This window comes from Trachypithecus francoisi, unplaced genomic scaffold (genome assembly GCF_009764315.1).
Source record: "Trachypithecus francoisi isolate TF-2019V2 unplaced genomic scaffold, Tfra_2.0 Lachesis_group6, whole genome shotgun sequence".
NCBI classification, from domain to species: domain Eukaryota; kingdom Metazoa; phylum Chordata; class Mammalia; order Primates; family Cercopithecidae; genus Trachypithecus; species Trachypithecus francoisi.
Genome location: NW_022681471.1, coordinates 23,594,757 through 23,607,125, shown reverse-complemented (window position 1 = coordinate 23,607,125; position 12,369 = coordinate 23,594,757).

Below are 12,369 nucleotides of genomic sequence, written 5' to 3'. Positions count from 1 at the left end.
GATCAGAGATACGGAAGAAGTATGACTCATGAAATTTTAGGGAGGAGAGTTGGGTAGACTATAGTCTCCAGTACAACACATGACAAGAGGGAGTAAGCACAGGCTTCAAAGAATTGGGAGCCTTTGAATTGGACCTGAAGTGAGAGGTAGAATTGAATCAGGTGAAGATGTAGGGGGAGGGCATCCCAGGCAAAGGAAACAGTAAGAACAAAGATGCAGGCCAGGCATGGTGGCTCATGCCTGTAATCCCAGCACTTTGGGAGGCCGAGGTGGGAGGATCACTTGAGCTCAGGAGTTCAAGACCAGCCTGTATTTTTACATTTTTGTATCAAAAATACGAAAAAAAAAAAAAAAAAATCAGCCAAGCATGGTGGTGCATTGCATACCTGTAGTCCCAGCTACTTGGGAAGCTGAGGTGGGAGGATTGCTTGAGCCCAGGAGGTGAAGGTTGCAATGAGCCAAGATCGTGCCACTGCACTTCAACATGGGTGACAGAGAGAGACCCTGTCTCAAAAAAAAAAAAAAAAGATCTGGTCAAGGATCATGCATGGGTTAATGTCTCAGGATAATTGGGCATAATTTTTCAAAATTCAATAGTAATCTGTACTTGTTGGCTTGGACATATCATTACTCAGTAAAAAGTGTTCTTCAAACATTTCAGGTGCATGTTTGATCTTCTCAATTCGATTGCATATTTTTTGAGCAGGGCAGGATGGGGGCTCTCTCCTGTTTGTTTTGCCTTGCTTTTTTTTTTTTTTTTTTTTTGAGACGGAGTCTCACTCTGTCGCCCAGGCTAGAGTGCCGTGTCGCGATCTCAGCTCACTGCAGCCTTTGCCTCCCGGGTTCAAGTGATTCTTCTGCCTCAGTCTCCTGAGTAGCTGGAACTACAAGCGCGTGTCACCACGCCTGGCTAATTTTTTGTATTTTTAGTAGAGATGGGGTTTCACTGTGTTAGCCAGGATGGTCTCAATCTCCCGACTTCGTGATCCACCCGCCTTGGCCTCCCAAAGTACTGGGATTACAGGCGTGAGCCACCACGCCCAGCCTGTTTGTTTTGCCTTGCTTTTCCATTACTTGGTGAAGGTACCCAGTACATGGTCAATCCAGGTGACTGACTGACTGACTGGTACTGAGAAAGGGTGTGGGAGCCCATAAGCTAAAGGAACCATTCTAAAGATGGGAAGATAAAAACACCTTGTGAAAAACCTGCATTTCAAACTGACTAATTCATTTGCCTTTTGAAAATGCCACTTCAAAAGAGTGTTTTTCTCCTTTACTGTGGTAATGTTCTTTAATTTTTAAGATGACATAATTTATAAAAATCCATAACAGTGTTAATCATATTTGTGATAATAAGATGAAATCCTTCATTGCCAACAAAAGAAATGAACATTTTTACCTTTCAATCTCTGGGAAAGCCAAAAATGTCTGAAACCGTTTGTTATGATAATTGCTTGTCAAATATTTAAAATTTAGGGCCATAGCGAGATTTTTCACCCATAAAAGGAAACTCAAAATAACGTTTAAATTTTTATTCTCGTAGCCTGAAAGTAGCCAACCAGGTTTTTTAGAAAACTGTGTAAAGTATATGTAAATGTTAAGGGCAAAAAGTCTTTTCTCACTACTTTGAACCTATAGCCCACTTTGGAGATGCATAGAAATACACCCGTCCCTCCTTCACAAGTCATGAAGGCTTAGTCAAGCATTAAACTAAGCACACACACACACACATACACACGTTTATAAGAAATACATTATCAGATCCTGTCATTTGCAACAACATGGAGGGAACTGGAGGTCATTATGTTAAGTGAAATAAGTCAAGCACAGAAAGGCAAACATTACATGTTCTCATTTATTTGTGGGAGCTAAAAGTCAAAACAATTGAACTCCTGGAGCTAGACAGTAGAAGGATGGTTACCAGAGGCTGGGAAGGGTAGTGGAGTGGGTGGTGGGAGGGAACTGAGGATGATAAATAGGTACAAAAAAATAGTTAAAAGAATGAGTAAGACCTAATATTTGATAGCACAACAGGGTGACTATAGCCAATAATAATTTAATTGTACATTTTTAATTAACAAAAAGAGTGTAACTGGATTGTTTGTAACACAAAGGATAAATGCTTGAGGGGATGGATACCCCATCTTCCATGATGTGATTATTACACATCATGCCTGGATCAAAACATCTCATGTACCACATAAATATATACACCTACTACATACCCATAATTGTTTTTAATTTTATGAAAAAGAAATACATTATCAAGGGATGAGTGTTTATTTAAATAAAAAAAAAAAGCTGGCTTTCACGAAAATGTCCTTTAATTCTAATTAGTGTTAATCCCTACAATGGAGCTCTACAATATCCTGTTTAAATTATAATTTTATTTGAGAATAAAACAATGGGTTTAAAAATTGTAGGCCGGGCGCGGTGGCTCAAGCCTGTAATCCCAGCACTTTGGGAGGCCGAGACGGGCGGATCACGAGGTCAGGAGATCGAGACCATCCTGGCTAACACGGTGAAACCCCGTCTCTACTAAAAAAAACAAAAACTAGCCGGGCGAGGTGGCGGGTGGCTGTAGTCCCAGCTACTCAGGAGGCTGAGGCAGGAGAATGGCGTAAACCCGGGAGGCGGAGCTTGCAGTGAGCTGAGATCTGGCCACTGCACTCCAGTCCGGGCGACAGAGCGAGACTCCGCCTCAAAAAAAAAAAAAAAATTGTAATTATACTTGTTTATTTCCCACAAAAGAGAGAAAGACAGGGAGTGACTTGCAGTCTTGTGATTGTTCTACAACTTTTTCAGGAGAAAACAAATGAGGTCAGATTTCCGCTTATAAACTCACGTTGGTTATACAATTACAAGGCCTTCCGTATTCATTATCTATTGCTGAATAACGGATTACCCCCAAAACAACAAACCTTCATTGTGTCACAGGTTCTACGGGTCAGGAATCTGTGCACGACTTAGCTGAGTGCCTCTGGCTCAGTGTCCCTCGTAAGTTGCAGTCAAGCTGGTGGCTGCCACTGTGGTCATCTCAAGTCTTAACTGGAGTTTGGAGAATCCACTCCCATGCTCACTCAAGTGGCTGATGGCAGAAGACCTCAGTTCCTCTCTTGCAGCTTTCTCCATAGGCTGTCCAAGTGTCCTCATAACATGGCAGCTGATGAAGAGAGAGAAGGGGAAGGGGATGACAAAAGACCCAAGTTAGAAGTCACAGAAGTGACATCCCATGGCTTCTGCCTATTCTACTTGTTAAAAGAGTCTCTAGGTCTAGCTCACAAGCTAGGAAGGATTACAGAAGAGTGGGAACACCAGGAGGCAGGATTAGTGGGGACCAGCGTAGAGGCTTCCTACCACCCCTTCAATCTTATCACACTGGCAAACTCCACAAATGCAATGTCCTTCAGTTTATTTGTGTAAATACCGTTAATGTCAAAACACAGGGTGGAAAAGGACATGCTATGCCACTGCTGTTTCCTTGTGTCCATCAGTTATATTTTCCCTCTTCAAGGAAAACAAGTTATAGGACTTGACTGATTGGTGAAAATCATTTCATAGGAAGCTTCTATTTATTTTTATAACAGGAGATTGACAAAGACAGTTAAAGTCAAAGGAAAAAAGCGTAAGATGTAAATCAAATAATAGCAATGATGATACTGGGTAGAGGCACTAATGTTGGTTCTAATTATGTTCCCCACATTAGCAGTAATATGAACTCTTTCAACAATTCTCTAATGTAATGTAATTCAGATCAGGCCAAGGATACTCTAAAGTTTTTCAGAGTGGGGTGAGGAGGTGGGGGGATCCAGGTAATGTGTGTCTGTGTGTGTGTGCACGCACGTATATATGTATGTATATATATTATGTATATTTATATTTATTATTATCCAGCATCCAAGGACAAAAGGCAGGGGACTTTGCTTATTGACTTGCATGTGAGTAAGTCATATAGTACACTAAACTCCCCACCACTTGCTACTTCCGTTTTTCTTTGTTCTTATCCAATTCACAACCATCTGGCATGGCCAGTGGTGAGGTTCCTGTGGCTTACCTGAAGGGCAATGCATGAAATCAAAGTAGCTCCCAGAATGATGAAACACCAGTAGCGGAGAGGGGCTCACTTACTTGGCCTGGGCAGGTGGTGGGATTGCAGGAGGGTGCCTAAACAGGTTTCTGAAAGGGAAGTGACAGGTTTGCCCAACTTTGCTATGTAGCTTTGTCAGCATTCATTGCTAGATGTTCTCTGACAGGTAAGGGGGAACTGGTCTGAGTCCTAGAAGTAAATGCTAATACCAGTTTTTAAATATAAGGGAACATGAAATAATCCCTTCCACCTGGGAACATGAAAAAAATTCCCTGTCAGCAAAGGCACTTTTATTTTACAGTTACTAGGAAGAATATTTAAATTGCTCAGGTTCTTTTCAATGTTGTTTTGGCTTTGTCATAACACCCTATTATATAAACACTATACGAATGTAAATTATTCACCTTTTAAAGTTACTTTAAAATTTTTGACTCTTCGCCAAATATATTTCTTTCTATCAAGAGCTCTTTAAAGCTCTGTCTGCAACTTAAGCACACATCTTTATAAGAAAAGCTCATTTTCCAAGTAATGCCTACAGAATATTTATTCTATTTTTGAAGCTGTATTTACATAACAAAGCACTAAAGGAAGCCCAGTGTAGGGAGAGAATCCAGTCCTAAAGCAACAGTGAGACTGGTTTCTATGGAGTTAGAGAAATTCTAGCTCTCTCCACTGCCAAGGGTGGGTCAGGACAGGAACAAATTGACCCAAAAGTAAGCCTCAATGTCATTCCTACAGCAACTCCCTGTGATAATTTACAGTCTGCAATCAAAATAAAATAATCTCTTCAAAAATCTCGTTCTTTTACGGTTCATTCTACAAATTAATTCTCATTTTCATTTCATATTTCATCAATTTAACTTTCTTTTGCTTTACCCAGGTAAAGAAATCACATGCCTCTAATGATAGATGCACCTAAACTCTAAATAGGTTTTGGTATTTGAGTTACAGCAAGTACAGGGAATATCTAAGTTGCCCAAGTTACTTTCAATGTTGTTTTAACTTCGCGAAAATATTTAATGACAATTTTTTTAAACTGCCCATGAAAAAGAACATTCTCCAGTTTGAAGCTCTGCCACTACCAAAAAACAAAAACAAAAACGAAAACCACAGTCTCAATCCAGAAGGTACGTACTATATTTTCACTCCTCTGTTCCATCAAATCAGCACACAATAGTAAGTTTCTGTCTTTCAATTAATTTTTTAACCTGATATTTACTGGTATTTCATAGCATACTTTGTATGAGTAATTAAACAAAAAATTGATTAACTTTAAAGGTTAATTAATATCAAGTCCTAGTTGGGACTTCTGGTGTGTGCAAGTGCAGGTGTGTGAGAGAGGGAGGGAGAAAGGGAAGGGGGAGACAGGGAGGGAATACCTGGGGTGGGGGAATAATCCAGTACATCTCCTGATATAGAATAGGCATATGATAAATAGTATTTTTCCACTCTTTATCTTCCCAAATAAGAAAGTTCACTCCAGTGTGGCATGGAGAATGGGATATTCTAATTATTCAGGTAGTCCTAGGTTTACCATAGTTTGTAGTCCATAGGGTTATACCATATAAGCCCGGTAAATCTGTTAAAAAACACTGCTTTCACTACATCACGCCCCTGCCCCTTTAAAAGCATCACACTGAAAAAAAAAAAAAAAGGCTCTATACCATCCTGCAACTAAAGTCACAACTTCTCTGCCTACTTCCAGGCCCCCCATAATCTCTATTTTTTTTTTTTTTTTTTTTGAGACAGAGTCTCAGTCTGTCGGCCAGGCTGGAGTGCAGAGGTGCAATCTCAGCTCACTGCAACCTCTGCTGCCCGGGTTCAAACAATTCTCCTGCCTCAGCCTCCTGAGTAGCTGGGATTACAGGCCCCTGCCACCACACCTGGCTAATTTTTGTATTTTTAGTAGAAACGAGGTTTCATCGTCTTGGCCAGGCTGGTCTTTTTTTTTTTTTTTTTTTGAGACGGAGTCTTGCTCTGTCGCCCAGGCTGGAGTGCAGTGGCCGGATCTCAGCTCACTGCAAGCTCCGCCTCCCGGGTTCACTCCATTCTCCTGTCTCAGCCTCCGAGTAGCTGGGACTACAGGCGCCCGCCACCACGCCCGGCTAGTTTTTTGTACTTTTTAGTAGAGACGGGGTTTCACCATGTTAGCCAGGATGGTCTCGATCTCCTGACCTCGTGATCCGCCCGTCTCGGCCTCCCAAAGTGCTGGGATTACAGGCTTGAGCCACCGCGCCCGGCCCAGGCTGGTCTTAAACTCCTGACCTTGTGATCAGTCCAACTCGGCCTTCCAAAGTGCTGGGATTTCAGGCATGAGCCACCGCGCCCAAGCTTTTTTTTTTTTTTTGAGACAATAGTCTCTGTCACCCAGGCTGGAGTGCAGTGGCACGATCTCCACTCACTGCAACCTCTGCCTCCTGGGTTTAAGCCACTCTTCATTCTCCTGCCTCAGCCTCCCAAGTAGCTGGGATTACAGGCACACGCCACCACGCCCGGCTAGATTTTGTATTTTTTAGTAGAGACCGGTTTTCACCATGTTGGCCAGACTGGTCTCCAACTCTTGGCCTCAAGCAATCCACCCGCCTCGGCCTCCCAAAGTGCTGGGATTACAGGCGTGAGCCACCGCGCCCGCCCCCCCACCCCCGCCCCTCATAATGTGCCATCACCCTACTTGTCCAGCCCAGTCTCTAATTCCCCAGTAGAAAGGCTCTGTCTAACTAGGTCCATCTCCTTTCAGTTCTTCTCTGTCTCCTGGCCTCTGAAAATGCTCTTTTGCCCATTCCATCCAAATTCCACCTTCCCTTCAAGGATCAGCTTGAAGCTTAAAAGTATAAAATGATGGTGACAGATTTTCAGGAGAGAGTTTATAGTACTGAGCAGCTAATTTAAAAGCAAATTAATTCTATATTATTCCAGAGGATGTGTTCCAAGTGTCAGTCCCAGATGGACATCTGTGAAGCCAACGTGTTAGATATGGGTTCAACAACCCTTGGTCAGCACCAAGAACACCAAATGGTGCCTAAGCCAACTCTTGAGGATGTTAGCCATCATCTTTACCACCACCACAGCACCTTGTTCTCACTTCTTCTGGTTTCTTTTTTCCCTTCTCAGGTATACGTTCACTTAACAAATATGTATTGGATTTCTTTCTAACTTGGCTGGGCACAGTGGCTCATGCCTGTAATCCCAGCACTTTGGGAGGCCAAGGCAGGTGAATCACTTGAGGTCAGGAGTTTGAGACCAGCCTGGTCAACAAGGTGAAACCCCGTTTCTACTAAAAATACAAAAATTAGCCAAGTGTGGTGGCACATGCCTGTAATCACAGCTATTTGGGAGGGTGAGGCATGATAATTGCTTGAACCTGGGAGGCGGAGTTTGCAGTGAGCTGAGATGGTACCACTGTACTCCAGGCTGGGTGACAGAGGGAGATTCTATCTCAAAAAACAAACAAATAAAAACAAACAAAACAAAACAAAAAAACAAATATGTATTGGACATCAACGGATGCAAAGTATTGTGCAAAGCACTGAGAAGATACCTATAGACAGACATGTCTCTACCCTCTAGGAGCTTACTGTCTGCTAGGAAGAGACTCTCAGAACAACTAAGTTCATTAAAGTGCTGTGACAGGACAGGCCAGAGGCAGTTAACTCCAACTCTGAGGCCATCTGAGAAGGCTTCATGGAAGAGGTGGCATTTGAGCTGGGCCTAAGAAGGATGTGGAAATGGAAGGAACAGGGATGTCCAGCATAAATGCATAAAGAAGGTGTGACTGGAGGGTAGGAGATGCAAGCAGAGGTGAAGACTGGAGCCAGATTGTAGAAGGCCTTGAATGCCACATTAAGGAGTTAAGCTTTTTAGTCATCTGCCTTTTGTGCCGAGGATTAATATGATCAAAATTGTGTTTTCCCACCAGAACTCCATGGACCACTGGGAGAGGAGCAGAACTCAGCTGAGAGATCAGTGGGGGGCCTGAAAAGGTCACCTTGATGACATCATGGTGGCAAGTGGAGACTCTGAACTTGAGGACAGATAGTAGGGACAGACGACAAGGACTTAGTTTTCTTTCTCTTCTTTCATCTTCTTTCTTTCTCTCCTCTGCCCTGGCCCTTGCTCTCCACCCTACTCTCGTTTTCACTCTTCCCTGCCTATGGTGTCGGCATTCCTGGGGACTCTGGACTAAAGAAGCTGTTGAGCCCTGGGTTTAGGGCAAATGCTAAAATTAAAAACGGGATCTGGATTTCCATTTCCTCTTCCACGCGTAGGGCTGGGGCTTACTCTGGTCATGAACCGCTGCAAAATCCCACCCAATCGTAAGCCCAAGAATAATTTAAAGAAACAGGGGGCAAAAGAAATGGCATTATCCATCAGTCCTAGACACTCTATCGCTGTTTTTTTGTTTGTTTGTTTTTTTGTTTTTGTTTTTGTTTTCTTTTGACAGTCTTGCTCTGTCGTCCAGGCTGGAGTGCAGTGGCGCGATCTCGGTTCACTACAACCTCCACCTCCCAGGTTCAAGCGATTCTCCTGCCTCAGCCTCCCGAGTAGCTGGAATTACAGGCAACCACCACCATGCCTGGCGAATTGACACTCTATCTCTTACGTTTTATTTTTTTTAAATGCAAACGGATGTTCGGGGGAAAGAATGGCAACCATGAGTGAGTTCAGTTCCGGATGATGTCGTGTTACCATCTCTCATGTAAACATTTCAGATATGCACATTCACTTTCTCTCTGCTATTTCAACAACGTATTCCATGCTTTGGAAAATACTGCAGCTGCATCTTGGTTTTAAACAAAGATAGCATCCCTTCGCACACTTCAATTTGTTGTTCCCTCCTATTCTTTCTACCCAGCAAGATATTATTTGCCCCCAGGAGTGTTTTCTTTTCATATAACAAGATCCCGAAAGCGATGTCATTCAGACATCACAAAGCAGAGCTCTGTGCTTTTTACAGGACATCCTTGGTGCTGGTCACTTTTGGTTGGTGTTTTTGTTTGTTTGTTTATTTCAATTTTTTTTATATCAATGGAGCAACCAACCTTCCAAAGGCACTTCAGTTCCCTCAACAAGATTGCATTTAACAGGCTGACACTGATATATTGGGGTTTTTCTTTTCTCCTTTTTATAATTAGCTGAAATTCAAGGAAAGTGCTAGAAGTGTGAGGTGAAACTGATTACCATAATTTTATGGTGAAAGCAAGTGACTAAATCTAGCCTAGTACTATACTTGAACCCCCATTATGGCCACCACACCTACAAGAGATGGGTTTTTGGTCTCCGTGCCCCTGTCATTACATTTTGCTCTGTCAGTTCATGCTCTGTGCAAAGGACAGCAAGTCCTGGCCACTTACAGGTTGCACTATAGGGCCAGCATGGTGTAAAGAGACACTGAGACTGTCCTACACCCCTTCATTCTCGCCCTCCTTAGCAAAAAGTTCCAATCATTGCCGTCATCTGAGACAGTCTTTGATTTAATGGGCAAAAATCCAGGAATAATTAAGACAATGATACTACACACCCAGGAAAAAAAAAAAAAAAAGGAAAAAAAGGCCTGGTTTAAAGAAGAAATCCAGGCAGCACTGAAGGCAGTGATTCTGCGTCTTTGAGGAGGGAAAAGAGATCTAGAAATCAAAAGCAACAGCTACCGATGACTTACTAAGCTTCTCTTTGGCAGAAAGGAAAAATTTACTAATTCATCCTACTTTTTCCTGGTGAGATCATGGGGGTAGGAGAAGTTAAGATTAGAATTTTCCTCTCAAAGTTCTGAGTTTTGCAAATAACTGTATTTTATAACTAATTTCATAAAATAAAATAAAATAAAAATTACCAAAGGACACTGTCTTTTTTGTTTAATCTGAGAGTAGGACAAGCATTCTTACATTATACATTATACAGTTACTACTCACTGCTAGCCATTGCTTGAACCCTGAAAAAAAGCCTTTGCAAATAACACAATAGAAGCTTCATAACACAATTACAGTTGTTTTCTTTCTGTTAAATTTTAACTCTATCCTGATTTCATCTCTCTAAAGACTTCTGGATATTTACAACATAAGGAAAGTCTTGTTTCCCTAACTCAAGGCCTTCATTAAAAACACAAACATAAACAGCATTTCTATTTAAAATAAAAATGGGAAGTTCTAGAAATCTTCTTTGTTACTTACAAAAATAAGTTTTAATGCAACTTGATTCTCCAGTATCTATTTCCCAAGATTCATTCACAGTTGCTTTCCAGAAAACATTTTCCAAATTTATGCCAAATACCATGTTATGCATAACTTCCTTGCTGAATATCTCTAGTCTAGAGCTAATTTATTTTTCTCAGCTGTGCCTTCAGAGCCTTCAAAGCTATTGCTCCCTCGGCTGACTATGATTATTCCTTATCAATATAATTTCCGAATGTTTCAAGGAACAAAAAGAGAAAGAAAAATATGTGCTATTTTCCTGAAAACAGCTGCCTTGAAACACTGTTTCAGAAGGGACCAAAAAAACAATAGATGGTGTGCAATTTTCATTTCAGGTTCCTAGTTGCCCCGTGAGAAGTTGCCTGACTACCAGTTGGAGGTCCCCCCTAACACCCCAGTTGGTGAGCTGTGCCTGTTTTCAATGCTAGGATAAGTTTCTCACCACTTCTCAGGGCAATTTATATCCTGTGAGTTTTGTCAAGTTGGGAAGGGCCTACCAAAAGAGAAGCCATTTGCAGAATCAGGGTTTGCTTCAAAGGTCCTAAGAAAATCCTTGAGATATCACAGTTGAAAAACATTTGAAGGTTGTTCACTTGAGTAAATGCTTAAGCTTGTCCTCCCTTACTTTCTCCGGCCTGTAGCAATATTACTCACCCTCAAAGAATTCATCAATATTCAACTGGCTCTCCAATTTGCTGAGGTAGCAAAAGGAGTTTAATAAAGAAAGCTGCTACAATTTGTCTTTAGAGAACATGCCACAAACTCAACTTTTATCTTATGTCGCTGGAACCTTCTGCCCTTTTACTAATTTAGGTGGGGAAATGAATGCTTACGTGTAGCAACCCAAGCAAATTTACCCACGAAGTCAAGCCTTAAAAACCCAGCAAAGCCTTTCATCCCAAGGTCACCGGAGCTTTATAAATGATCTATCTGAGGATTTAGAAGCGTGTTCAGTCACGTCTCACAGCCGGGCAAACTTTCAGCCCTGTCCACGAGGGTTTTTGAAAATCTCAACAGGGAAACTTGTAGCTTAGTAATAAGAGTTTTTAGCGCCCACCGAAACTGGACGAGTATCAGCCGTTTTAAAAACCTTTCCTGAAAAGAAAATCTTGCCCTGTAAAATCTTTTTGGTTAACTTTTCAAAACAGTTTTGCAGACCCTGGAAGACGCTACTCTTTTCCCTCCCCGCGCCCCGGAAAAGAGCCGCAGACGCCAGCGAAAGGCTGCGAAACGCTTGCAACGCCTTGGGTTTGCGAGATCGCCCTTGCAAAGACATTTCAGATTTTCCATCAGCTCTACAGAAATATCACAGTAAAATGCATGCGAGAGTTAAGCAGCTCAAACTCGAGCGCCGAGCACGGCAGATTCCGCGGTTTTATTTTTGTAAACTGATTTCGTGTGTGTGCGCGCGCGCGCGCGTGTTGCTGCTTTCTTTCGGCACCTGATTTTTTTTCCCCCAGCGCCCGCACGCGGTTCTGGGCTACCCCGCGCGCCGTCTGCAGGCCGCGACAACTACGGCCTCCCTCGGGGAATGCGGTGGCCGGCCGCGGTGGCGACGACTGCAGGCGCGCGGCTCAGCTCCCCGCGGCCCACCGGTTTCTTTGCTCATCCATAGCGCAGCCGAGCCCACCGAGTCTGAGTCGGACCAGGGGTTGCTGAGAGCCGCCAGGAAGTCCCCACCCTGCACCGCCCCCGGGGCCAACGCGCTCGGCAGCTCCTCCGCAGAGCTTTGCCCCATCTACCCCAAGGCTCCGATGGCCCCTCCTGGCCTGCCCAGGGCTATGGCAGCTGCAGGCCAGCTCTACCCATTGCTCTTCCCGTCCAGACCCCGCTGGCCTTGAGCCCTGCTTGCTCTCAGATTTGTCCCACCCGGGACAGGGAAAGGAAAAGAAGCCGCGTTCATTTTCTTAGCATTCAGGCACTATTTTATAAGGGAACTCTTCCAAAATTTTCATTTAGGAAAGTTGAAAGAACGGTACAACGAACGTCTGTTTACCCCCCACCCCCAACAGGATGCAACAACTGTTAACATATTGCAATACTTGCTTCCTTTCTGTTCTCTCTCATAATGTGTGCGTATGTTAGCTGCATCATTTG